The sequence below is a fragment of the Chiloscyllium plagiosum genome, unplaced genomic scaffold (genome assembly GCF_037043375.1).
Source record: "Chiloscyllium plagiosum isolate Xiang-an unplaced genomic scaffold, Cpla_swu_hap1 HiC_scaffold_29, whole genome shotgun sequence".
In the NCBI taxonomy this organism is placed as follows: domain Eukaryota; kingdom Metazoa; phylum Chordata; class Chondrichthyes; order Orectolobiformes; family Hemiscylliidae; genus Chiloscyllium; species Chiloscyllium plagiosum.
The window spans coordinates 77,485,053-77,512,646 of record NW_028270167.1 but is presented as its reverse complement, the minus strand read 5'-3'; the positions used below and the strand labels follow the sequence as shown (position 1 = coordinate 77,512,646).

At 43.6% G+C, this 27,594-nt stretch overlaps 1 long non-coding RNA gene across 2 annotated transcripts; it reads right to left on the bottom strand.

Moving 5' to 3' along the window:
• Positions 1 to 3,152: 3,152 nt before the first annotated feature.
• On the bottom strand, positions 3,153 to 26,707 carry LOC148142397 (uncharacterized). 2 transcript variants are annotated; one of them, XR_015752087.1, is made up of 7 exons: positions 26,596 to 26,707; positions 26,381 to 26,487; positions 18,526 to 18,632; positions 15,244 to 15,326; positions 12,009 to 12,095; positions 8,177 to 8,281; positions 3,153 to 3,262 (listed from the first exon to the last, which is right to left on the bottom strand). It is a non-coding gene; the product is annotated as an uncharacterized LOC148142397 (long non-coding RNA). The 2 variants fall into 2 exon arrangements; XR_015752086.1 differs by lacking the exons at positions 15,244 to 15,326; positions 18,526 to 18,632; positions 26,381 to 26,487; positions 26,596 to 26,707 and adding an exon at positions 13,041 to 13,147.
• Between the last annotated feature and the right edge of the window lie 887 nt (positions 26,708 to 27,594).

The following is a 27,594-nucleotide window of genomic DNA, read 5'->3' as shown; positions in this document are numbered from 1 at the left end:
AGAGGGGGGGAGTAGAGGGGGGGAGGAGAGGGGGGGGAGAGGAGAGGGGGGGAGGAGAGGGGGGGAGGAGAGGAGAGGGGGGGGAGAGGAGAGGGGGGGAGAGGAGAGGGGGGGGAGAGGAGAGGGGGGGAGGAGAGGGGTGGGGAGGAGAGTGAAGCAGCAGATCGGATTATCTCAGTCTTCGTGACAGAGAAACTCCATGTACTCCAAACTCTTGTTGTTGGAGCGAAGGATGGAGGAGACAGGATGATGAACAGTGTTTCACAAAGAAACAAAACCTGGGTAAGTGATATTTAAAGTGAGTGAACAAACGTAATGTGTTTAAATTTTATCCAAAATATTAAAACAAACGACTGAAGTCCTGGTTCGAATCCCATCTTGGCAGATGTGGAATCTGAATTCAAGAAAAAATACCTGGAATGAGGAATCTCCTGATCTCCATGGAATCATTGTCAAAGGCGGAAAAAAAACCTGCCAACCTGACAGTGGCCCAGCCAGCTACTCACTATATTAATCACTGCAAAGTCTCAACAAAGGAATGAAACTGGATGGACCACTCGGCATCTAAGAAGGCACCAGAAAATACAACCACAGAATCAGCCCTCTCGATGGTGCAACGTCCTCCAGACGAACATCTGGATTTTGGTGCCAAAATGTGCAGAGCTGTCTCACAGACAAATCAAGGAACAGCCTGACATAGTCATACTCAACCCTTACAGACAATGACCAGACACCACCATCACCATCCCAAGATATTGAGATTGTGGTGATGGAAAAGCACAAAAGGTCAGGCAGCATCCGAGGAGCAGGAGAATCGACGTTTGGAGCCTAAGCCCTTCATCAGCCTGAACTGCTGTGCTTTCCCAGCACCAGACATTTGACTCTGATCTCCAGCATCTGCAGTCTTCACTTTCTCCTGAAATCTCTGGATATGTCCTGCCCCACCAGCAGGACAGACCAGGCAGAGGTGGTGGCACAGAGAGGGAGGATTTGCACTTGGAGTACTCAGCATTGGCTCTGGAGACCAGGAAATCTCATGGCTCCTGCTGATTACCACGTCCTGTCCTCCCTTGGCTGACGGATCAGTTCTCCTTCATGTTGAACAACATTTGGAGGAAGCACTGAGGCAATAAAATGGTGTCAAACGTACTCTGGGTACAGGATTTCAATGTCCACAATCGAGACTAGCTCTGCAACAGAATTACTGACTGAGCTGGCCAGGTCCTAAAGGACATAGCTGCTCAACTGAGTCTGCAGCGGGTGGTGAGGGAACCAAGAGGGAAAAACATACTTGATCTCATTGTTATGAATTGACCAACTGCAGATACATCTGTCCATGACAGTATCAGTACGAGCGACCATCACACATTCCTTTTGGAGACAAAGTCTTGCCTTAAAGTTGAGGAAAACGTCCATTGCGTTGAGTGACACTATCACCGTTCTAAATGGGACAGACTTCGAAGAGATGTAGGATCTCAAACTGGGTAGCTCTGAGGCACTGTGGGACAGCAACAGCAGCAGAGCTGTACTCCAACACAATCTGTAATCTCATGGGTTTGTAAATCCCGCTCTCACCCATCACAATGGATAGGAAAGGAGGGCATGCCATGAGCAGCACCAGGCAGTCCTAAAAATGAAGTGCCAGCCTGGTGAAGCTACCAAACAGGACCATCTGCATCAAACAGCATCAGCAGCAAGCAACAGAGCTAAGTGATCCCACAACCAATGGAACAGATCGGAGCTCTGCAGTTCTGCCACACCCAGTTGTGAACGGTGATGGACAATTAAACAACTCACTGGAGGAAGCATCACAGATATCCCCACCTTTACTGATGGAGGGGCCTTACACACCCATGCACCAGATAAGATGACAGCATTTGCAGCAATCTGCAGCCAGAAGTGCAAAGTGGGATGATCCATCTCAGCCTTCTCCAGTGGTTTCCAACATCACAGATGTGAGTTTTAAGCCAGTTCGATTCAGTTTGAATAACATCAAGAAATGGTTAAGTAGTGCAAAGGCTACGGGCCCTGCCAATATTCTGGCAATAATACTGATGGCTTGTGCTCCAGAACTTGCCACCCACCAAGCCACGTACCGCTCCAGCACTGGCATCTACCGACAAAGTGGAACATTTCCCAGGGATGTTCAACACAAAAACACAGGGAAATCCAACCCAGCCAATTTCCCTCTGTCAGTCCACACTCGATCAGCAGTAAAGTGATGGAAGATGTCATCAACAGGGCTACCAAGCAGCAGCCGCTCAGCAACAGCCAGCTGAGCGACACTCATTTTAGGCTCCACCAGGGCCACTCAGCTCCCGATTGTGTTACCGCCTGATTCACAACCTGACAACCAGCTGAATCCTAGAGGTGAGGTGAGAGCGACAGCCCAGTCCCACTTCAAGATCACTATTTCTAGCTGATTCTCCCCTTGTATCAGCTCATATACACTCATCCACCTTGTGTTATCTCCAGACTTCATTATCCAAACACACTCCTGGCCAGTTGCCCACATTCAACCTCCCTGTAATCTCAAGAAACACTATATCTCTGCTGCCCAAGTACTCCCTCGTAGAAAATTTGTCGATCCATCAAAAGGCTCCTATTCATAATCAACGAACATAGAGCCACAGAGATGTACAGCATGGAAACAGACCCTTCAATCCAACCCGTCCATGCCAACCAGATATCCCAATCCAATCTAGTCTCACCTGCCAGCATCCGGCCCACATCCCTCAATTTAAAATTCTCACCCTTGATTCAATTCCTGGTTGTGATCATCCCGAGCTCGTTGCAACACACACCCTTTGAGACCTCAACAACCCATTCTGTTCGAGACTCCCAATGATCTGTTAATTCATTACCTCACCTGTGTGGCTGCTTTTACAGTTGCCAAAACAAAAAGGTCTGAAATTCACAGCTAAAACCTCACAGATCTGCTTTCCTCCTTTAGACATTCCTAAAAACCTGCTTATTTGGCAATGGTTTTGGTCACCTGACCTAATATCATCCTTCTCTGGCCTTATGTCTAAAGTTCCCAATAATATTTTTGTGAAATTATAAGCAGGATAACAAAACTACAAACTGTTCTTTAATTGGACATTACCTTCAAATCATCACTGTTGCTGTAATGAATACTCTGTAATGTCTCTTACCCAACCACATTGTGGGAGTGTCTTCACCACACAAACTGCAGCTGTACAAGAAAGTCAAACATCACCCTCTCCACAGGCAACAGGGCTTTGGCATTAATCACTGGTATCTGTGGAAGGAGAAACACAGTTGATGTTTCAGGGAGTGCAAAACGGATTACAGGGAATGAAAATGGTGCAGAATTTGATAGTTAGAAATGGAAGGAAAATGCACTTGCTTATTGGAAAAAAGAATTCTTGACTGTCAAAGATTTTCCAGAAAAAAAATTAATAAGCAGCATATGGTCAGGGGCTGGGCAGCAATGAAAAATTAACTTCCAAAAATGTCTGTAAAAGTAATAGTAAAATATTAAACAGACCAAATATACACGCATTGTTTGAGACTGAGGAAGCCAGATATTGATAAAGTGGTCATGAGGGAGCCCAGAGATGAAGCAGAGCAGTGTAAGCTGTTATGATCCCACATAGAGATGTATCGCACCAACACAGACCCTTCGGTCTACCTCATCCACGCCAACCAGGTATCCAAGCCTAATCTATTCCCATTTGCCAGCACTTGGCCCATATCACTGTAAATGCTTCCTAATCATATCATGTGTCTATTTAGATGCCTTTAACATGTTTTAATTGTACTAGCCTCCACCACTTCCTCTGGCATTCATTCCACCCACTGCAGGAAAGAGTTGTCCTTTAGGCCCCTTTGAAATTTTCTCCGTTCACCCTAAATGCCCTCTACATCTGGACACCACCACTCCAGGGAAAACACCTTGTTCATTTACTCTATTCATGCCCCTCATGATTGTATAAACCTCCATCACATCACCACTCAGCATATGGCACTCCAGGGAAAACAGCTCCAGCCTTTTATGCCTCATCCTACAGCTCAAATCCTCCAACCCGAACAACATCCTTGTAATTCTTTTTTGAAACCTTTCAAGTTTCACAGCACCCTTCTGATAGGAGGCAGGCCAGAACTGCACACAATATTCCAAAAGTGGCCTAACGAATGTCCTGTACAGCAACATGACCTCCCACATCCTATACTCAATGCTCGAACCAATAAAGGAAAATATACTAAACACCTTCTTCATCATCCTATCTACCTGCAACTTGACTTGCAAGGACTATGAACCTGCAATCCAAGGTCTCTTTGTTCCGCAAACGTCTCCAGGGCCTTGCCATTCAGTGTACAAGTCCTGCCCTGATTTGCTTTTCCAAACTGCAGCACCTCATATTTATCTCAATTAAACCCCATCTGATCAATATCTCATTGTAATCTGAGGTAACCTTCTTCATTATCCACAATACCTCCAATTTTGTATGACCTGCAAACTCATTTACGATACAAAATCAATTAAATGAATGGCGAAACAAATCCAGAAATAAACATCCATTTCTCTGAGATTGAATGTGCTCTGTGTAAATCCTGCCCAATGACTCTGTACCAGAGAAAGGCTGCACATGCGCCTGGCTGCACCTTACCCCCGACAAAGCTGGCGGCTCCGCACATGTCCATTGAATTCTTGCCCTGAATAAAGATGGCGGCGCGCACTCATGCCTGCAGCCACACTGAGGCAATTCCCCGTTTACTGAAAACACGAGACTGGGACGTTCAAATTTGTGTTTTCCAACGTGCACATTTTGTTTGTAAAACCTCTCCGCTCATACAGAATCGCTCTCACCTCCTGCGGTTCCACAGACAGCCTTGATGACTTTTGCGGGTACCTATTCTCTGCCTGGTTACTCATTTGTCCTTAGTGTATTTGTACAATCACTTTGGATTCTCCTTAAACCTATTTCCTAAAGCTATCTCATGTCCCCTTTTTGCCCTCCTGGTTTACCTCGAGTATACTCCTACTGCCGCTACACTCCTCCAGGGATTCACACAAACACAGCTCTCTGTACCTGCCATATCCCTCCTTCATTTTCTCGACCAGGCCCTCAATTTCTTTCGTCAGGCAGCATTCTTTACACCTACCAGCCTTGGCCTTAACAGGAACATACTGTCTATATACTCTCATTGTCGCAGGCCTATGGAGGCAATGGCAGATGAGGATACAGAAGCAATCATTCTCAGTAAAGAGGTAATGTTAGGAAAGATAACAGCCTAAAGGTAGATGGGTCTCCTGACTCTGATGGAATGTATCCCAGGGACTAAAAGAGATGTTGGGGGGGAGAATAACACATAGACCTCGTGATAATTCACTAAAATTTGTTGGATGTCTGGTTTTGACAGACTGGAAGCTGCAAATGTGGTGCCACTATTTTTCAAAAAGGATCCGATGGCTTAACTTCTGTAGTGGAGAAAATGCTTGAACCTCTCAAGGAAGTAGTGGTGAGATATCTGCGTAGAATTTGTCTCATTGAGCAGACACAGCATGGATTCATGAACGGCAGGTCACGTTTAACGCGTTTATTAGAATTACTTGAGGATACGACGAGTGCGTTGGACAAGGGGGACTCGGTGGATGTGGTGTACCTGGATTTCCAGAAGGCATTCGATAAGTTGCCACATAAAAGGCTGCTGAATAAGGTAAAGATGCATGGCATTATGGGTAATTATCATTGATACAGGATCGGTTAACCAACAAAATGTAAAGAATGGGGATAAATGGGTGTTTGGATTTGTGTTGGCACTACAACTGTTTGCAATTTACACAAATGTTTTGGAGTTGAGGACCAAGTGTACGGTGTCAGAGTTCACATTTGATACAAAGATGAGGTAGAACAATGTGTGCAGAGGCCACTGTAAGTCTGCACAGGGATACAGATCAGTTATGTGGGTGGGTAAGGATCTGGCAGATGGAGTTCAATGCTGGGATATGTGAGGTCATCCATTTTGGTCGGACTAACAACAAACTGGATGATGAAATGGTGAAAACATGCAGCAGGCTGCTGTACAGAGGGAGCTGGGTGTCCTTGTGCATGAATCACAGGAAGTTGGTTTGCAGGTGCAGCAGGTAATTAAGGCAGTGAAGGGAATATTGTCCTTCCTTGCTAGAGGGATGGTTATGCTGCAGCTGTACAGGGTGCTGGTGAGGCCACACCTAGAGTCCTGTGTACAGGTTTGGTCTCCTTACTTCAGGAAGATGTACTGGCACTGGAGGGAGTACAGAGGAGGTTCACTAGTTTGGGTCAGGAGTTGAGGATTGGTGCATGTGGAGAGATTGAGAAAACTAGTTCTATAGTCATTGTAATTTAGAAGAATGGGAGGTTGGATAGGAAACAATAAAATTATGAAGGGAGTAGATAAGACAGAAGCAGGGAGGCTATTTCCACTGGGGGTGGGTCAAACTACAGAGCATTACCTCAAAATAAGGGGGAGCAGATTTAGGACTGAGTTCAGGAGGAGCTTCTTCAGCTAAAGGGTTGTGAATCTGTGGAATTCCCTGCCGAGTGCAGCATTTGACGTTATCAACTTGAATGCCTTGAAGGCAAAATGTAGATTTGTGAATAGGAAAAGAATTAAGGGTTATGGTGAGAGATCAGGAAAGTGGAGCGGAGGCCATGAGAAGATCAGCCCTGATCTTATTGAATGGTAGAGCAGGCTTGAGGGGCCAGATGAAAGTTCTTGCCTTGTGCCATCAAAATTGGCCTTTGTCCAATTCAGAACCTTAACTCTTAGATCTGGTATATTATTTTCTGTAACTATTTTCAAACTAGTAGAAATATCAGATACTCCCAACAGTGTGGAAGCAGGTCATTCAGCCCATCATACTAATACTGACCTGGAAAGCCTCCTAACCTCCTCCTATAACATTGCACTTCTCAGGGCCAGCCAACCTACACATCCCTGAACATTATGGGCAATTCAGCCTGGACAATCCACCCAACCTGCACATCTTTGGACTGTGGGAGGAAACCAGAACACCCGGACAAAATCCATGCAGAAAACCCCAATAAGGTGATTATCCCTTGCTTATTTCCCAGTTCCACCTAAATAACTTCACTGGGCGTACTCCCAGGAATATCCTCCCTAAGCAAAAACATAATGCTATCCCGAATCAAAAATGCCATTCCCCCTCCTCTCTTGTCCCCCTTTCTATTCTTCCTATAGCATCTATACCTGGAACATTAAGCTGCCAGTCCGATCCATCCCTGAGTGATGCCTCTGTAATTGCTATAATATCCCAGTGCCGTGTTCAAAACTATACCCTGAGCTCCTCTGCCTTCCCTGTCAGGCCTCTTCCAATGAAGTAAATGCAGTGCAACTGCTCAGTCCGACTTCATTCTGTGCCTTGCCCTTGCCTGCCTTGACTATTTGACTTCTGAACTGTACCAGCCTCAGACATATCTCTTTCCTCACTATCTTCTTGGGTTTACACACACCCCCTCGCTGGTTTCATGCCTCCAGAGTATCACCAGCAAGTCTCCCTGCCTAGACATTAGACACCTTCCAATTCAGGTACAATCCATCCTTCTTACGCAGGTCAACTCTACTCCAGAGGAGATCACAACGATCCAAAAAACATGAATCCTTTTCCCCTGCACCAGCTCCTTAGCCACTCATTGAGCACCTCCTCCTCCTCTGTAATATGGACATTTTCCAAGATGTCACCATTTATTTCCCCACATTCTATATCTCCCATGTACTGCTTCACAGTAAACACTACTGCAAAATACTTGTTTCCTATCTTGCCCATCGCCTGCAGCTCCACACAATGGCTGCATTGCTGATCTTTGAGGGTCTCTATTTTCTCCCTAGTTAGCCTTTTGTTCCTCATGTATTTACAAAAGCCCTTCGGATTATCCTTAACCCTATTCGCCAAAGCTATCTCACGTTCCTTTTTTTTGCCTCCTGATTTTCCTCTTAATTATACTCCTACTGCCTTTATACTCAAATTTTTTTTGGATTGGAATAAATGCAAAATATAATATCCTGACAATTCAAACGAGGGTAGGACTTACACTCAATAAAAGGAGGGCCTTGAGTAGTGATATGGGAACAAAGAAACCGAGGGCTTCACGTCTTTGAAGTTTGTTTCACATGTAGACAGGGTGGTTAAGGTGCTTAGCACACTTACCTTCATTGTTCAGACCTTTGAGTACAGGAGTTGGGACGTTATGTTGAGGATGTACAGAACGTTGGGGAGGCCTCTTCTGGAATACTCTGTCCAGTTCTGGTTGTGCTGTTATAGGAAGGATATTATTAAATTGGAGCAGGTTCAGGAGAGATTTACCTGCATGTTGCCATGAATGGAGGGATTGTGTTCTAAGGAGAGACTGGATAGGCTGGGAATTTTTTCACTGGAGTGCAGGAGGTTGAGGGGTGACCTTATTAGAGGTTTATAAAATCAGAAAGAGTGTAGATAAGGTGAATGGACGAGGGAGAGGGGGATTCAAAACTCGGGTGCATTCATTTTGAGAAGAAATGAGAAAGATTTGAGAAAAGACATTAGGGTTTTTAAAAAAAATTATATGTGTGAAATGAACTTCCAGAGGAAGTGGTAGCTGTGAATACAATTACAATATTTAAAAGACATTCAGATTAGTGCATAAATAGGAAACATTTGGATGGATGTGGACTAAGCGGAGGCAGGTACAATTAGTTCAGTTTGCAATTATGGTTGGTCTGGACTGGTTGGACCACAGGGCCTGTTTCCTTGCTCTATAACATTATGACTCTAATCCTCACTAACTCTAAATCCCTCCATCCTCAACTCTCCCGTTCACTACCACCTCATCCAGCCTCACAATTCTTCCTTATTTATATAATTCCTCACCAGTCACAGAACGCTCCCTATCTCATGTCCTCCAGTTTCTCAAATCTCTGCGATATGTGCCTTTCTTTAGTTCCAGCCTTGAGGATGCCCTCATTCACTCCGATTGATTGGAAGACAAACTGGTACGGCCTGGTCCTCCAGTACGGCCCTCTGCCCCCTATTGGCCTGCGCTGACATCAATCATCAGGGCCCATTGTGAGGTGAGTGGTGGGATCCTCCCTCTCTCTGCCCTGGATGAGCTACAACATTCACACTCAATGGGGCAGTATCACAGAGCACAGGGGTTGGGGCTATTCAGCCTATTTGGACTGTACCCTTTCCCTATGGAGATGCTGCAAATGTGTCCAAATTCCCTTCCCATTTGCCCATAACCCCCCAAATCTTCCCTTAAAAAGTAAAATTCCAAATCTGTTTATGAATAACTGCTGAGTCTGTGTCCAGCTGCCATTCAGACTGTTCCAGATACTCAGAACTTACTGAATAATGTTCACATTATTTGCCAATTACCTGAAAATAGTTACTAACATTGTGACATTGTTAACATTTCCACTCTCTCTGCAGATTAGATATCCTAGAAACAAATTTGCACCTGGTCAAAATCACTGCTTAACCTTCTCAGCTCCAAGGACAATTATCTGTGCTTCTGCTAGCTCTCCACAAAAGAGGAACACATCTTATTTTAATTTATTAGTGTCATAGAGATGTACAGCACAGAAACAGACCTTTGGTCCAATTTGTCCATGCCAAATAGGAATCCTCAACAAATGGAGCCCCATTTGCCAGCTATTGGTCCGTATCGTTGGAAACTCTTCCTCTTCATGTATCCAATCGGATGCCTTTCAAATGTTGTAATTGTATCGGCTTCCACTATTTCATCTGGCAGCTCATTCCACACATACACCAGACACAGCTTGAAAGCTTTGCCCCTTAGATCCGTTTTTAATCTTTGCCCTCTCAACCTAAGCCCATGTGATCTTATTTTGATCCCACCTAACTGGGGGAAAGGACCCTGGCTGTTCACCTTATCCATGCCCTTCATGATTTTATAAATCTCCATGAAGTCACCTCCCAGTCTTTGACTCTCCAGGGAAATTAACTCTGGCCTATTCAGCCTCCCCCTGTAGCCCAAATCCTCCAACCCTTGCAAAGTCTTTGTAAATCTTGTCTGAACTCTTTCAAGATTCACAACATCCTTTCCAGAACAGGGAATTTCGAACTTAAAACAGAATTCCTGAAATGGCTTAATCCATGCCCTGTCCAACCACAATTTGACGTCCCAGCTTCTGTACTCAGTGCATTGACCAATAAATATAAGCATACCAAATCCCACCTTCACTAGTCTGCCTACCTGCGACTCTACTTTCAAGGAACAATGAACCTGCACTCCATGGTCTCTATGTTCAGCAACATTCCCAAGGACTTTACCATTAAGTGTACAAGTCCTGCTCTGATTTGCCTTTCCAAAATCCAACAGCTTACATTTGTCTAAATTGAACCCAGTCTGCCATTCCTCGCTCCAATGGCCCATCTGGTCAAGATACTGTTGCATTCTGAACTTGTCCACTTCTTCATTGTCCACGACACCTCCAATTTTGGTGTCTTCTGTAAACCCACTGACCATATCTCATATTCACACCCAAGTCATTAATTTAAGGACCCAATATACGTTCCTGCAGGACAATGCTGCTCACAGACCTCCAGTCCGCAAAGCAACCCTCCATCACCACCCTCTGCCTCCTACCTTCAAGCCAGTTTTGTATCCAAATGGCTCGTTCTCCCGCCATTTCATGTTGTTATCTAACCTTGCTAACCAGTCTGCTTTGTGGAACATTGTTCAGTGTCCATTTCGACAACTTCCACAGTCTGCCTTCATCAATCATCTTTGTCATATCTTCAAAAAAACTCAATCAAGTTAGAGAGAGAGAATTTCCCACACACAAAGCCATGTTAACTATCCCTAATCAATCCTCGTCTTTCCAAATACATGTAAATTCTGTCCCTCAGAATCCCTTCCAACAACTTACCTACCACTGACGTTAGGTGGACTGTTCTCTTGTTCCCTGGCCTTTCCTTACCACCTTTTTAAATAATGGCACGCATCTTCCAGCACCTCACCTGTCACAAACAATGATATAAATACCTCAGGGAGGGGCACTGCCATCACCTTCCTAGCTTTCCACAAATTTCTGGGATACACCTGATCAGGTCCCAGGGATTTATCAACCTTGCTACTGTTTAAGACATCCACTACTTCCTCCTCTGTAATCTAGACACTTATCAAGTTATCACTATTTATTTCTCCAAACTCTCTAGAATAGAATAGCATATTATTTCTCCCACCTCCTGTTGTTCCATAGATGGCCTTGTTGATCTTTAAGAATTCCTATTCTCCATCTGGTTATTATTTTATCCTTAATGTATTTGTAGAATCTCTTTGGATTCTCCTTAAAAACTATTTCCTAGAGATATTTCAAGTCCCCTTTTTGCTCTCCTGATTACCATCGAGTATATTCCTGTAAAAATGTGATCCTGTACTCCCAATTCCTCTGCCTCTGCCATATCTGCTCCCAGCAGAAGCAATTCCACTCCAGGACATCCCAGAAAGGTTTCCTCTTTCAAGGACCGGATTTCCCTCCCACTTGATCAACAATGCACTCCAACGCATATCCTCCACTTCCTGTACCTCCGCCTTCCCCCCACCCCTCCAACCACAATAAGAATATAATCCCCCGGTCCTCACCTGCCACCCACTCATCGCCATTAATCTCTGCTATGTTCGCTACCTTCAGTCAGACCCCACCACCAGGGATATATCTCCCTCCCCAGCCCTTTCTATCTTCCGCAGAGACCATGGGATATTTGGTGCTGATGTGCTGCCCTACGGATACCTCAGTCACTCATCCTGCCAAATGGCCTTGTGAGATTATCACTAGATGGATAATCCAGACACCCAGATAACATTCTGGGGCCCAGGGTTTGGATCCCATCACGGCAGAGAGTGGAATATGAATTCAATAAAAATTTGGAATTAAGAATCTTTCAGACCATGAATCCATTGTTGATTATTGAGAGAAAAAAAAAAACCTCATCAGATTCGCTAATATCCTTCAGGGAAGGAATCTGCCATCCTTACCTGATCTGGCCTACATGTGACTCCAGACCCACAGCAATGTGGTTGACTCTTTACTGCCCTTTGAGCCCAGCCAGTGACACCCTCATCCTGTGAATGAATAACAAAGAAGGTCAAGTCTTGTACACAACCATACTATTCTTACAGAGAAGTGATCTCTTAGTAAATTTGCTTCTCAACTCCCTGCTGACTATTGGGGAAGGGGGGTCAATAGTACCATCCCAATAAGGAGATCATCCCTTTCTTATTTCTCAGTTCCACCTGTATCACCTGCCTGGATGTACTCCCAGGAATACCCTCTTGAAGCCCAGTTGTAATGTTATCCCTAATCAAAAATACCACTCCCCCTGCTCTGTTGCCCCCTTTCTATCTTTGCTATAGCATCTATACACTGGAACATTAAGCTGCTGGTCCTATCCATCATTAAGTCATGCCTCTGTAATTGCTATAATATCCCAGTGCGATGTTCAAAACCATACCCTGAGCTCCTCTGCCCGACCTATCGGGCCTCCTGCATTGAAATAAATGCAGTGTAACTGCTCATTCTGTGCCTTGCCCTTGTCTGCCTTGACTGTTTGACGTCTGAACTGTACCAGCGTCAGACTTAGCTCTTCCTCACTCTCTCTCTGGGTTTTCCCACATTCCTTCACTGGTTTAATGCCTCCTGAATAGCACTAGCAACTGTTCCCTTCCAGTACAGGTACAATCCATCTTTCTGATGGAGGTCAATTCTACCCCACAAGAGATTCCAATGATCCAATAATGTGTACTCTTCTATTCCTATGTCATTGAAACCAATAAACAACAGCCTCCCCTCAAAATGGTTATTCTCCCCTTTAAGAATATTCAGCTCCCTCTCTGAGACATCCTTATACAAAAATTACACATTCGAATAATAAACCTTCTACTCATCACATCATCATAAAAGGATTACATGACACATTGAAGGTTTGGGGAGACCTTTTGCGAGAATGCGATGATTCAAAGGAGAATTTTTAAGCAGCAAATGGGATTGATCTGGAACGCAATACTCACTCACACACAATGCGAATATCCAGATCCTGATATACTGAGTAATTCAATCAGAGTTTAGCAGAATATTTACTAAGATTACCATCTGAATGTCCACCTGTAATATCCTGTAATACAAGTTTATAAAATCTGTCACTACCAGTTCAAGTTAGAAACCCACACCATTGCCTCCTTGTGGCCCAGGATGACTGTACATATTACCCTTGAGGACATCAGCAGTCAAGTAAGGGGGAAATCTGTGGGTTTCTAGGAGATTCCAACTCGAGATCTCATGTGACTGAACATAGCAGTTCTTTGACACGTTGGAGAAAATGATCCAAGCGTCAGTGAGATATGGGGAACAAGAATGACTTTCTTTTCTTTCATTCCGTGCTGCCGCTCTGCCTCATCAATAAGACATGGGTGTGAAAGGCTAATGCCTAACGATGGGCAAGTTGTCTCCATCCTGACCAATGGGTATGAGGATCCTTGCAATCACTCCAAAGCGTATCCCTAAAAAGATAGCAATGCTGCCTGCTTCCCACTGCCCAGTGCTCCCAGTAAATGTTTGGAAGAATGGGAAGGGGGGATATCTCCTAGAAAAGGCATAACTGTAAAAATGTCTGGGAGGATTATGAAAAGAGAGAGATGCACAGGAGAAGGGGGCAACAAGTTGCCAGATAGGGCGTAACTTGAAAAAGTGGGAAGTTGCTCAGTTTGGAGGAGATAATAAAAGAACAAAGTACTATTTAAATGGTGGAAACTGTAGAAAGCTGCACAACAAAGGGACCAGGGGTAATTGTTCAGGAAACACAGAAAGCTACCACACAGTTACAACAGGGAATCAGGAAGGGGAATGGAATGTTTTGTTTCAAAGGTTTTTAGTATTAGAGTTTGGAGTACATACCTGAGAGTAACGTGTGGAAGTTCTGGTGAGACCACCATATCTGCAGTAATGAGAGCAGTTTTGGTCCCTTTAGATAAGGAAATGTGTCACTTTATTGGAGGCATTTCAGGGAAGATTCAATGAGATGATCCCTGGTTTGGAGGGATTATCTTTTAAATAAAGGCTGAAAAGGTTGGGACTCTACTCACTGGATTTTGGAGAAAGAGAGGTGATCTCATTGAGACAGATGGGATTCTTTAGGGGTTTGACAGGATATATACAGAGAGGGATGTGTTTGAGGGTAAATACTGAGAGGGGAGTCTGAAACCAGATTCTGAGTCACGGAATCAAGGGTTCTGTTTTGGATTCAAGGTTAAGGCGACACAGACACGGGTAACGGGTTTCAGTGGCAATGGAGCTGGGGTGAGGTGGAGAAAAGCAACGTTTAAGACACTGGAATTCCTGGTGTTGTGATTGTGTGGATGTCTGATCAGAAGGTCATCTTGGGGTCAGATATAACAGCAATATTGTGAAGAATGTAGTTCTGTCTCAGAGAGTTCCCAGTGAGAGGGAGGGGCTCAGCGGAAAGGTAAAGGTAAGGCAATGGGTTTAACCGTGACAACGTTTCATTGGAGGAAATTGCAGCTAATTGAGTAGTGGGAATGTGATAAGCAGTTTGATAACTGAGTAACAGTGGAGTAATGGAGAGGGATGATGGGGAGGGAGAGCTGGGCATCGTCAGTGTACATGTCAAACCTAACACAGTGTTTTTGGACGATATCACCTCCTGGCACTATGTACGTGAGATAGAGGAGAGACCAAGGATAGATCGTTGAGGGACACCAAATGCAAGGAATTCAGAAAGGAAATGGAGAGTGGAGATGGAGCAGGATTTTCCAACAACGGTGAGGTCAAATATTAGTTTTTCACAGAATGGGAGAGAAGGACATAACCAGAAAAGACCAACAGACAGAACAAGGAACAATATCTATGAATTGGCGAGGGGGGGTGATGAGGCGGCAGCGGAGGAAAGAGAGTTGGAAAGTGAGTTTAGTGAGATTAGAGTAAAGGGTCAAGGTGAGCTCTGATAAGGCTTGACAAGACTGGAGAAAGATGTAGGTTTAGGACAAAAAACAGGAACATCACCTGAGGCAGTTTGGCTCAGTGGGCTAGTGGGAGGGAGAGAAACAGCAGATCGGATTATCTCAGTCTCAGTGACAGAGAAACTCCATGTGCTCCTCACTCATTGTTGGAGGGGAGGATGGAGGAGTCAGGATGATGGACAGTGTTTCACAAAGAAACAAAACCAGGGTTAGTGATATTTAAAATGAGTGAACAAACCTGATGTATTTAGCTTTTACCCAGAATATTAAAACAAACGACTGAAGTCCTGGTTCGAATCCCATCTTGGCAGATGATGGAATCTGAATTCAAGAGAAAAAAACAACGTATTAGGAATCTCCTGATCTCCATGAAACCATTGTCAATGGCGAAAAAAATCCTGCCAACCTGTCAGCGGCCCAGCCAGCTACTCACTGTATTAATCACTGCAAAGTCTCAACACAGGAATGAAACTGGATGGACCAGTTGGCAACTAACAAGGCACCAGAAATTACAACCACAGAATCAGCCCTCTCGATGGTGCAACGTCCTCCTCACAAACATATGGTTTTTGGTGCCAAAATGTGGAGAGCTGTCTGACAGACTAGTCAAGGAACAGCCTGACATAGTCATACTCACGGAATCATCCCTTACAAACAATGACCGGACACCACCATCACCATCCCTAGATATCGAGAATGTGGTGCTGGAAAAGCACAACAGTCAGGCAGCATCCGAGGAGCAGGAGAATCGACGTTTGGAGCCTAAGCCCCTCATCAGCCTGACCTGCTGTGCTTTTCCAGCACCAGACTCTTGACTCTGATCTCCAGCATCTGCAGTGTTCCCTTTCTCCTGAAATCTCTGGATATGTCCTGTCCCACCGGCAGGACAGACCAGGCAGAGGTGGTGGCACAGTGGTGTACAGACAGGGAGGATTTGCCCTAGGAGTACACAGCATTGACTCCGGAGACCAGGATGTCTCATGGCTCCTGCTGATTACCATATACTGTACTGGCTGATGAATCACTTCTCCTTCATGTTGAACAACATTTGGAGGAAGCACTCAGGCAACAAAATGGTGTCAAACGTACTCTTGGATACAGGATTTCAAGGTCCACAATCGAGACTAGCTCTGCAACAGAATTACTGACTGAGCTGGCCAGGTCCTAAAGGACATAGCTGCTCAACTGAGTCTGCAGCGGGTGGTGAGGGAACCAACAAGAGGGAAAAACATACTTGATCTCATTGTTATGAATTGACCAGCTGCAGATACATCTGTCCATGACAGTATCAGTACGAGCGACCATCACACATTTCCTTTGGAGACAAAGTCTTGGCTTAAAGTTGAGAAAAACCTCCATTGTGTTGAGTGACACTATCACCGTTCTAAATGGGACAGACTTTGAAGAGATGTAGGATCTCAAACTGGATATCTCTGAGGCACTGTGGAACATCAACAGCAGTAGAACTGTACTCCAGCACAATCTGTAATCTCATGGGTTTGCAAATCCCGGTCTCACCCATCACAATGGACAGGAAAGGAGGGCATGCCATGAGCAGCACCAGGCAGACTTAAAACTGAAGTGCCAACCTGGTGAAGCTATCAAACGGAACTACTTGCATATCAAACAGCATCAGCAGCAAGCAACAGAGCCAAGTGATCCTACATCCAATGGATCAGATCGGAACTCTGCAGTTCTGCCACACCCAGTTGTGAACGGTGATGGACAATTAAACAACTCACTGGAGGAAGCATCACAGAAATCCCCACCCTTACTGATGGAGGGGCCTCACACATCCATGCACCAGATAAGAAGACAGCATTTGCAGCAATCTTCAGCCAGAAGTGCAAAGTGGGATGATCCATCTCAGCCTTCTCCAGTGGTTTCTAACATCACAGATGTGAGTTTTAAGCCAGATTGATTCAGTTTGAATAACATCAAGAAATGGTAAAGTAGTGCAAAGGCTACGGGCCCTGCTAACATTCTGGCAATAATACTGATGGCTTGTGCTCCAGAACTTGCCACCCACCAAGTCACGGACCGCTCCAGCACTGGCATCTACCAACAATGTGGAACATTGCCCAGGGATGTTCAACACAAAAACACAGGGCAATCCAACCCAGCCAATTTCCCTCTGTCAGTCCACACTCGATCAGCAGTAAAGTGATGGAAAATGTCATCTACAGGGCTACCAAGCAGCAGCTGCTCAGCAACAGCCAGCTGAGCGACACTCATTTTAGGCTCCACCATGGCAACTTGGATCCCGATTGTGGTACCGCCCTGATTCACAATCTGGCAACCAGCTGAATCCCAGAGGTGATGTGAGAGTGACAGCTCAGTCCCACTCCAAGACCACTAATTCGAGCTGATTCCACCCTCCTCTCAGCTCATATACTGAAACTCTCATCCATCGTGTGTTATCTCCAGACTTCGTTTTCCAAACACACTCAGGGCCAGCTTCCCACATTCAACCTCCCTGTAATCTCAAGAAAGTCTTAATTGCTGCTTGTTGATTCATCAAAAGGCTCCTAATTAGAATCAACAGCATACAGCCATAGAGATGTACAGCAAGTAAACAGACCCTTCGGTTCAACCCATCCATGCCGACCAGATACCCCAACCCAATCTCGTCTCACCTGCCAGCACCTGGCCAATATCCCTCAATTTAAAATTCTCACACTTGATTTAATTCCTGGCTGTGATAATCCCTAAGGTATTATCCCTACTGCGAATCCTCTACAAGAATGCCTGCCTTGAAGAAGTTTTCCTCCTCTCTCCACAAGAATCTCAGGGAGTCTCTCTCCCACTGCAACTCCCAGGTCATTTCCTCTGCCCTGAAGCTCTTCAACCACGTCCTGAAACAAACCCGCTACTACAGCCACATTTGCTTACTTGTCCGACCTGCCCAGCTCCTTTTCCACCTATCCACTCCACCCTCTCCTCCCTGACCTATCACCTTCATCTCGTCCCCCACTGACCTATTGTACTCTATGCTACTCTATCCCCACCCCCACCCTCCTCCAGCTTATCCCTCCACGCTTCAGGCTCTCTGCCTTTATTCCTGATGAAGGGCTTTTGCCCGAAACGTCGATTTCGAAGCTCCCGGATGCTGCCTGAATTGCTGTGCTCTTCCAGCACCACTGATCCAGAATGTGATAATCCCTAGCTCCATGCACCACACACACTTTGAGACCTTGACAACCCATTTTCTTCGAGACTCCCAACCATTTGTTAATTCATTACTTCACCTGTGTGGCTATTTCTACATTTGCTGAAGCAGCATGATCTGAAATTCGCAGCCAAAACCTCACAAGTCTGCTTTCCATCTTTAAGACATCCCTCAAAACCTGCTTTTTGGCAATGCTTTTGGTCACCTGACCTAATATCTCCATCTCTGGCCTGATGTCTAAAGTTCTCAATAGTATTTTAAGCATGATAATAAAAATACGAACTGTTGTTGATTTGGACAATATTCATTCAGCAACAGTGATGATTTGAAAATAACCTTAAAGCCACTTACCCAACCACACTGTGAGAGCACCTTCACCACACAAACTGCAGCTGTACAAGAAAGTCAAACATCACCCTCTCCACAAGCAACAGGGCTTTGGCATTAATCACTGGTATCTGTGGAAGGAGAAACACAGTTGATGTTTCAGGGAATGCAAAATGCATTACAGGGAATGAAAATGGTGCAGAATTTGATAGTCAGAAATGGAAGGAAAATACACTTGCTTATTGGAAAAAAGAATTCTTGACTGTCAAAAATATTTTAGAAAATAATCTGATAATAGAGCAGCACATGGTCAGGGGCTGGGCCGCAGTGAAAAACTAATTTACAAAGGGTCTTTCAAAGTAACAATACAGTCGTAAACAGACCAAAAATACACCCATGGTTCGAGACTGAGGAAGCTAGATATTGACAAAGTGGTCATGAGGGAGCCCAGAGGTGAATCAGAGTAGTATGGGCTGCTATGATCACAATAACTCTAAACTGGAGAAAGTCTGCACATGCGCCTGGCTGCACCTTGCCCCCTACAAAGATGGCGGCTGCGCATGTTTCCAGTGAATCGTTGTCCCGAATAAAGATGGCAGCGCTCACTCAGGCCTGCAGCTGCGCTGAGGCCATTCCTCATTTACTGCAAACACGGGACTGGGACGTTCCAATTTGTGTTTTCCGACGTGCACAATTTGTTTGTAAAACCTCTCCACTCATAGCAACACAGTTTTTCAACAGTTCCCCGTTTATTTCTTTCCCTACCATATCCTTTCTCTCCATAACTTCCCGAGCATTCATTACAGCGACTCTGCGCCGCGCGCGACGATGATCACATGGTTTAGTTTAGCTCCGCCCTTCATTCACTTTGATTGGTTGGAGGACCAACCGCCCGTTAGGTCCTCCAACACCGCCCACCGTCCTTTCATTGGTCCGGTGCTGACATCAATCACCTGGGGTTCCTTTGTTGGCTAGAGCATGCGCAGTGTGTCCTGCTTTAGCTGATATGTTGGGTAATGAAATGGGAGAGTTGACTGAGGGTAAGAATTCCCTTTGTGTGAGCTCTGCAGTAGATTTCCTTTATTCATGGAGGGAATTGCCTTCCAACTCATGACTGTATAGCTGTGATTGATGAATCAATGCCACCTGAATCAGTACATAAACACCACTTTTTTCACAACATCTGAGATCTTTAGCACATTGTATCACGCTCTTCTTTGGAAACAAAAAAAAACATGAAATGGAGCCTCAAGGAATCGGAGCAGGAGTAGGGCATTCATTCCCTTCAGCTTGTTCCCCCATTCTATCAGATCATGGCTTGGCCAACCCAGACCTCAACACCTCTTTTATGCTTGATCTGCATAGCCCTCAACTGCTCAATATTTCAAAAATCTATCTGCCCTCTTTTGAAATAATTTGTGATTGAATCATAGATTCCCTACTGTGTGGAAACAAACAGGCCCTTCATCCCAACAAGCCAGAACAACCCTCCAAAGAGGAACCCAACCATTCCCCTCCCACATTTAATTTTCACAAAAGTTTGGGCGAGAAAATTCTAGCCATTCACGGAGAGAAAAAATTCTGTACTTTTTCTAAAATGAATGTTCCCTTATGTAATGTCCCCTGGTTTGAGACTTCACTGGTGCTAGAAGATCCAGTCAACATCCACCCTGTCAAACTCATCAGAATCTTGTTTCCATAAGATCACCCCTGCATATCTATTCTTGATAGGTGAACCCTATTGTCCTCAAAGCAGCTAAGTGAATCTTATTTTGAATGGTCTCTGATGTTGGTTTATCCTTTATTAAATATGGGAGCTAACATTGTATACAATACTTCAAGTGAGGACTCAACAACAGCCAGTGTGGTTAACCAATCCTCAGTCCATGCTAATACATTACCCTGATACCATGAGCTCCTAAATTGTGCAATTAACTTTTATGTAGCACCTTATCAATTGCATTTTTAAAATCCAAATACAGAACATCATTGGATTGCCCTTTATCAGCTCTGCTTGTTATCTCCTCAATGAACTGTCGTAAATTTGTCAAATATAGTTTCTCTTTCACAAAACCCAGTCTACCATGTTTAATGATAAGCTTTTCTAAATGTCCTGCAATTTCTTACTTTAATATTCTGTAGATTCTTTCAGTAGATTTGCTAAGTACTTAAAATCCATGCGGACTCTGTCCAATCCTGTCACTGTTCAGTAAGAAACTTGACTGTACTCCAATATAGTTAGTAAATGTATCTGTATTTATTTTTAAAAATTGATTACTTATAAATGCTGGACCCATGCAGTATCAATGAATTAGTGACTCTGAATTGGGGTTAGAATTTTTTTTTGTTAATTCCTTTTTGTACTGTGTTATGCAGACAGCACCAAGTGATCACTCTTAATTGTGAGTAACGTTAAAAATAATATGTTAAAAATGACATCCGAAAATGCTGCCTCGTTATTGTGCAATGACGATTTTGCATTCAATAGTTTGCAGATAAAATTGAACAGATTTTTGCTGCAATTTGGCCAGACTGCAGGTTACACCAAAGTGGCAACCCTGTTGTCAAATTCTTACTTGAAACTGCCCAAGGCGATACTGATGGGACTTCACTTTGCCATTCTTGTTCACCAGCTTTATTTCCAGGTTTAATTCTATAATCATTCTAGAGCTTGTAATTTTAGACAACTTCTCCTTTAGGTACATATGTAAATATCATACTGAAATGTTGCACTGAATGGTACCAATTCTGAAATTAGTCTCTAATCTGATAGTAACAAACTCTGACCCTTCTACATATGTATTGGCATAAGTCTATGCCAGTTATTTTTCTGTAGCCTGTGATTCCTGATGAAGGGCTTATGCCTGAAACATCAAGTCTCCTGCTTCTCGGATGTTGCCTGACCTGCTGTGCTTTTCCAGCATGACAGTTTTCGTCTCTGATGTCCAGCTTCTTTGAGTAGATTAAACCAAGAATAAGTTTTGTTGATCACAGTGCAATAGGAACCAATTCATGAAATTCAGATATCTCACATTTACCTTAACTGTGTGAAGGCTAAGACATTACTAAATTATTGTCAGTAATTGAAATTGTGCTGACAAACTTGTGCAGTATCAGTGCCTCACCTTTAGAGTGTTCCCAGATAACACTCAGCTGCAGTATTTTGTTTTGTGCTCAGCTATATGTTGTTCTCACTTGTTTCTTTGTGAAAGATTACAAAATTAACTTGGATGAATGAACTTATGATTTCTTAAACCAATATTGGGAGAAAAAAATGTCAGTATTTCAAGTGCTGATAAAGTAAAATAAACTGATAATCAGTAGAAAGGGTTTAAGATGGATATGGAACAAATGCTGGAAAATAGGACTAGATTAATTTTGGATATCTGGTCAGCATGGGCAAGTTGGAATGAAGGGTCAGATTTTGTGTTGTACAACTGTGACTTCATTCTCTCAGTTATTCAAGAAGTTGAATACTTCGAGGAGGTAAAGGAGAATTTATGCAGAGAATGCACTTGAAATGATGATTGAGGTATATCAAACTCTCATTATTTCATGACCTTTTCCTCTGGGTTCTTCAATGAACAAACTTGTTTTATTATCTGAATAACTATGTATCATGTGATTTGTTTCACACAAAATATTTCGTCAGGATCTGGTGAACTATTAAGAAGTGTTCATGTTTAAAATTTAGGCAGCGTGATTGTTCAGCAAGAAAAGGTTAGCGTTTTCCTTCCACTGAATCATTGCTCTATATAAGGTAACAAGCTTTTTATCTGTTCTGGGCACTGAATATATGGAAGTCAATTCTGAAGGAAAAAAATCCTCGTCAGTAATGTTCCCACATTTGTGGAGTAATTGCTTCTGGTCACTCTTCAGGCGATAGAGGCTCGGTTTGAAATGAGTTGGCCAAAGTTAGCCACATCATTTCGATGGACTATGCTCATTGGGGAAACTTGCAGGATCGGTAGAAGGAACATGTATTTCAGAGTGTATGCAATAAACCTGAACATTGTTATTTTTTCACAGAGCTTGAGACTCGACTGGAGCAGCAATGAAGCTCGTGTTGTTTTTTAAATTTCCGAGTTTGCCAAATTATTGTTGGTAAATGCAGGTGACTTTATCAAAACACATTTCACATGCCCCAGCCAGGAATTTGGTCCCAATTCTGTCAGTCCATCCATTCATATGGATAACAGGTATTTTAAATGTGAACACTCCATTTAACTATTTGAATTGAATAATTCAGTGGTTACGTCCTCTTGGATTCTTAATTACTCAATGTGATTTTTTTGTCCCCCCTGAATTTGCCAAGCACTGGGCAGTTCTGGAATATTCCAAATATTTACAATAAATGCATTCACACTATTGAAGGCAACCTGGCAGATTTGAATACCATTCAGGTAGTCAACAACAATACATAAGTAACTTTATGAATTGCTTACTGTACACCAACAACGCAAGCCAAGTATTAGTGAAACCACAGATTGTTTCCCATGGATTCCCAAATCGAAACAGTGCATTCCAGATGTGCTCACTATCACCATTTGGGAGCAGTCTCCCAAAGTGCTCCCAGAATTTAGAATGCGCATACACTGCCCTCCAAAGCTAAATCTGTTGTCACAGGCTTCACTCTTATTGTATACAATGACATTTATTGTCCAGTTCTTTAATGTGACAATGATTTTACAAACAATTTTTAAAATACTTTAAATCCAGAAGAAATGTGATGTCAGCCCTTTGTAAAAGTGAATGGAAAGTGTGATGTTTGCTTGACCTTTGGCTCTATGTATCAGGCCAAACTGAACCTTAAGCAAGGTGTGGGATGTTTCCCACACTCTTTGTTTAAAAAAAGCAAAAATTATGCTCTGAGATTTAAATGTTCAATCAGGTTTAATAAAAATCTTGCCAAAAATTGAGTTTGACTTCAGCTCCTTTAAAGAGACATCCTCTTGGCCTTCAATTTTGTGACATGTGATCATTCTTTGGTAAAAGTGGCTGTGTGCAACACTGCAGGATGTTGTTCTGAAGTGCCTCATTGGGTGGATGAGCTTTATTACTGGTGTAACTCGGCTAATTTTGAGATGGAATGTTACTTTGAGTTAAATCTTGTTTTTAAACTGAGACGTGCTTGTGTAACTCAAGTGTGGAAACTATGCTCATGTTTGCAATGAACCTTTCACTTTTGGAGATTAGTATTTTTCCGATCTGCTTTGTAAATAAAGTTCACTATAGAAAGCACAGTGCTGGAGAACCGCAGGTCCAGCAGCATCTCTGAGGGGGAAAACATTGTAAGCTCCAAGTCTCATGACCATTTGTCCGTTCAGACGAAGAGTCACTGAAATTGAAATGTAACATTTTTTCTCTTCACCGATGCCCTCAGAACTGCTGAGTTTCTCCAGCACTTTGTTTCTCGGGTTCAGATCTCCAGCACCTGCAGTTTATTGTTTTGTTATCGATCCTATGATTTGACTTGGGGAGCGAGAGGCAGCAACTGTGATCAACGCGGATAAAACTCCCCAACCATGAAAAAAAAACCGCATAGTTCTTTATACTTTGCAAAACACGATTGTAAATAAGAAATGCAATTAAGCTAAGTGCAAGAAGGCAAATCACCTGCCTGGTCTCAAACTTGCTACTCACCTTTGAGGACTAATCTGTCAGAATTGTGTTTGCTCGCTTCCTTTGAGATCACAGTCCACAAATGTCCCAGTTCCAGTTCCTGGGCCGGGCCCGGTTACCACATTGCAGTGGGGTGGGGAGCTTTGTGTCAGCCTGAAGTTTTTGTTAATAACAACATTGCAGGTTGAAGTTGACGGTTTCGACGAATATTGTGTCATCAAACTTGGAGGAAATCCTTCCGAATGTATTGATTAACTGGACTGAGCCTGTTTACATGCAGTCCTGTTAGTAGTGCTGTAATATTCTAAGTTAGGAATCACACAACACCAGGTTATAGTCCGACAGGTTTAATTGGAAGCACACTAGCTATCGGAGCGACGCTCCTTCATCAGGTGATTGTGGAGGGCACAATTCTAAGGCACAGAATTTATAGCAAAAGTTTAGTGTGATGTAACTGAAATTATCCATTGAAAAATACCTTGATTGTCTGTTGAATCTTTCATCTGTTCGAATACCACGATAGTTTCACTTCTTTCATGTGTAAATCACAAAACATTTTTTTAAAAGTTGCATTCCTGACAGTGGCCCATCAAGTCACTCATTGTATTAATCACTGCACAGTCTCAACAAAGGAATGAAACTGGATGGACCACATTACAACTACCAATGCACTGGAAAATACAACAACACAATCAGCCCTCTTTACCCTGCATCTTCTGTCTCACTGTGGGCCAAAACAGCAGCAGAACAGTACTCCAGCCCAATCTGAAATCTCATGGCCTGGTATATTCCCCATTCAACCATTAACATCAAGCCAAGGGATCAACCTTAGTTCAATGGAGAGTTCCGCAGGGCATGCCAAGAGCAATACCAGGCATACCTAAACATGTGGTGCCAACCTGGTGAAGCTAAACAACCTACATGCCAAACAGCACAAGCAACACCAAATAGAACTATGTGATCCAACAACCAATGGATCAGATCTGAGCTCTGCAGTTCTGCCACACCTAGTCAGGAATGGTGATGGACAATTAAACAACTCACTGCAGGAAGCATCACAGATATCCCCACCCTTACTGATGGAGGGGCCTCACACATCCATGCAACAGACAAGACAACAGCATTTGCAGCAATCTTCAGCCAGCAGTGCCAAGTGGATGAGGCTTCTACATTGATCCCTGACATCGCAGACGTGAATCAACTTGGTTGAAAACTTATTTCAAATCAGATCAACAAATGGAGAAGTAGTGTAAAGGCTGTCGGCCCTACCAACATTGTGGCAATAATACTGATGGCTGTGCTCCAGAACTTGCTGCCCACCAAGACAAGTCCAGCACTGGCACCTACTGACATTGTGGAATATTTCCCAGGGATGTTCAACACAAAAACGCAGGACAGAGCCAACCCAGCCAATTTCCCTCCATCAGTCGACACTCGCTCAGCAGTGAAGTGATGGAAGGTGTCATCAACAGTGCTGTCACGCAGCTGCTCAGCAATAACCTTCTGTGACACCCAGTTTGGGTTCTGCCAGGGCCACTCAGTTCCTGATCTTGTTGCAGACTTGATTCACAAACCGACAAACAGCTGAATTCCAGAGGTGAGGTGAGGGTGATAGCCTAGTCCCACTCCAAGACCACTATTTCGACTTCAGTGATATTACCTGACCTCACCACAGTCTCAGCTCATTTACTGAAACTCTCATTCATTCATTTTGTTAAGTCTAGATTTCATTATCTAAACTCACTCCTGGCCAGCATCCCACAATCACCCTCCCTATAATCTCCAGAATATTTAAAACTCTACCGCCCAAGTGCTCACTTGTACCAGAACTAGCTGATCCATCAAAAGGCTCCCATTTATAAGCAACAACAATTTACTTTCACATCCTTGACTTAATTCCTGGCTATAATCATTCCTACATTCCTGCAACACACACCCTTTCATATCTCAATAACTCATTTTAGTTTAGACTCCCAATGATGTGTTTATTTTTGAGTTCAGCTGTGTGACTGTTTCTATAGATTCCAAGGCAACACGGTCTGGAATTCCCACCCTCTAAGATCTGCTTTCTTCCTTTAAGGCATTCCTGAAAAATTGCTTATTTGGCAATGGTTTTGGTCACTGGACATAATATTCTCCAGCTGTGGCCTTATGTCAAAAGTTCTCAATGTTTTTGTGAAATTAAAAACATGTTGATTTGTACAGATGTCTTCTACTTTTCACTATCGCTGAGTAAATAATCTGTAATGTCTCTTACCCAACCACGTTGTGGGAGCGCCTTCACCATTCAAACTGCAGCTGTACAAGGAAGTCAAACATCACCCTCTCCACAAGCAACACGACTTTGGCAATGATCACTGGTATCTGTGGAAGGAGAAATACACATCATGTTTCTGGGAGTGCAATATGAATTATAGGGAATGAAAACGGTGCAGAATTTGACTCTCAGAAATGGAAGAAAAATCCACTCACTATTGGCAAAAATTCTTGACTGTCAAAGATATTGTGGAAAAAATAACCTGATAATGGAGCAGCATACGGTCAGGAGTTGGGCAGCAGTGGACAATCCATTTACAAAAAGATCTGTGAACGTAGGAGTAAAATACTAAACATGGCAAAAATACACATGTCAGACTGAGGAAGCTAGATAATGAACAAGTGGACATCAAGGAGCCCAGAGGTGAATCAGAGCAGTGTTCACTTTTATGATCCCACAGTCAGAGATGTCTAGCACAAAAACAGACTCTTCAGTCCAACCCATCTATGCAAACCAGATATTCTAACCTAAACTATTCCCATTTGCCAGCACTTGACCGACATCCCTCTGAACCCTTCCTATTAAATGCCTTTTAAATGTTACAATTTTGGTTGCCCTTTAGGCTTCTTTTGAATTTTTCCCTCTCACCCTAAACCTATATCCTCTAGTTCTGGGCTCCACCACCCCAGGGTAAACACCTTGTCTATTTACGCTATCCATGCCCCTCACGATTTTATAAACCTCTTCAACATCACACCTCAGCCTGTGACACTCCAGGGAAAATGGCCCCAGCCTGTTATGACTCTCCCTGCAACTCAAATCCTCCAACCCTGGCAACATCCTTAAAAAATCAATTCTCAAACCTTTCATGTTTCAGTGCCTCTTTCTGATCAGAGGGAGACCAGAATTGCACACAATATTCCAAAAGTGGCCTAACCAATGTTCTGTACAGCTCCTTTATTCAATGCTCTGACCAACAAAGGGAAGAATCCCAAACAATTTCTTCACTATCCTATCTACCTGTGACTCTACTTTCAAGGAACTGTGAACATGCATTCCAAGGTCTCTTTGTTCAGCAATACACTCCAAGACCTTACAATTCAGTGTGAGTTCTGCTCTGATTTGCTTTTCTAAAATGCAGCACCTCACATTTATCTAAATTAAACCCTAGCTGCCACTCCGCAGCCCATTGGCCCATCTGATCAATATCCCAT